Genomic DNA, 1,306 nt, shown 5'->3' with positions numbered 1-1,306 from the left:
TTTTTTATCACATTTTGTAATAGGACCAAAACTCAAGCCCGTAATCAATGCAAACTCTTCTTTACTAAATCTTAAGCCCTTTGACTTAATAAAATCCAAATTTCATTGTCTTTTTTGATTTCACATTGACGTAACAACAATTGATGAACAATTTGGCTGAAAATCTAAGTTCGGGAAGGAGTAAAAAATGACCAAAGCATGATTTTCTAAACATCTCCAATTGTGGTTCAGTCAACTTCTTCTTAATATTTTCAATGGCTACCAAGTGAGACAAAATGCAATTTTTCCAGGAAAGTACTCCTCTTTAGATATTTTAGATACAAAAGATAGGAGAGGAGGAGGAATGTCAATCTGCAAGATAATAACAAATTGTAAAAATATTAATATAAATTGAGCAAAATTATATTACCAAACTTATCCAACTATGTTAAATCCATCATTTTGTATTACTTCTTAACAGAGACTTTATTTTCCCATAATTTAAGGATGTCATGTCAAATGCTAATATTCTAAAGATATTATTTTACTAATGCAATTGAAGCTATTATATTTTACTAAGTTGTAGCTACAAAAAATTGGAGACATTATTATAGTGTTTATTGAAATTTGAAACAAAACAAAACCATTTTGAAATTGCAACCTGTTGACAATGAACTTGATAGCAGTTAAGTTCAGTTTTTCTTAACATATATATTTAAATCAAAATTCTAAATATTTGGATAAAATAATTTCATAAAAATTATATTCAAATACGTTATAAATTCATAACAAATAACTTCATTACACAAATTTCAAAACTTTTTTATGGTAAACTTGATAGTAGTTAAGTTTAGTTTTTTCTAATCATTCAAATATTGCTTTAAACCTTGGACTATAACCTCACTGAGAAAATTTCCAACAATTAGATTATCAATTCATGAAAAAAATAAAAAATTATATATGATAAAATTAAAAAAAAAAATTAAAAATCAAAATTTCAAGTAGAAAATTAATGCTTACTGAATCAGTTATTTCTTCTCATTTTCTGATGACGATGACGAGGTTTCAAAACCTGGCTCTCTTTCACTTCTCTTTTTTCCCAAAATTTTATACCTCTTCTGTTTCGTATTTTTCATCACCGAATTTTTTTCTTCCTCCATTTTCATGAACTGAATCAATACACAATATCAGAAAGATGAAAAATAAGGTTTGATTAAAAAAAATAATAATAAGAATCAAAATAAGATATCTAGGGTTTCTTCTCATTTCATAGATGAAGATTCACATATACGGTTCGGAAAACTAAAATCAAAGAATGAAACAGTGA

Source organism: Vitis riparia, chromosome 7 (assembly GCF_004353265.1).
Source record: "Vitis riparia cultivar Riparia Gloire de Montpellier isolate 1030 chromosome 7, EGFV_Vit.rip_1.0, whole genome shotgun sequence".
In the NCBI taxonomy this organism is placed as follows: domain Eukaryota; kingdom Viridiplantae; phylum Streptophyta; class Magnoliopsida; order Vitales; family Vitaceae; genus Vitis; species Vitis riparia.
This window is presented reverse-complemented; position numbering follows the sequence as displayed.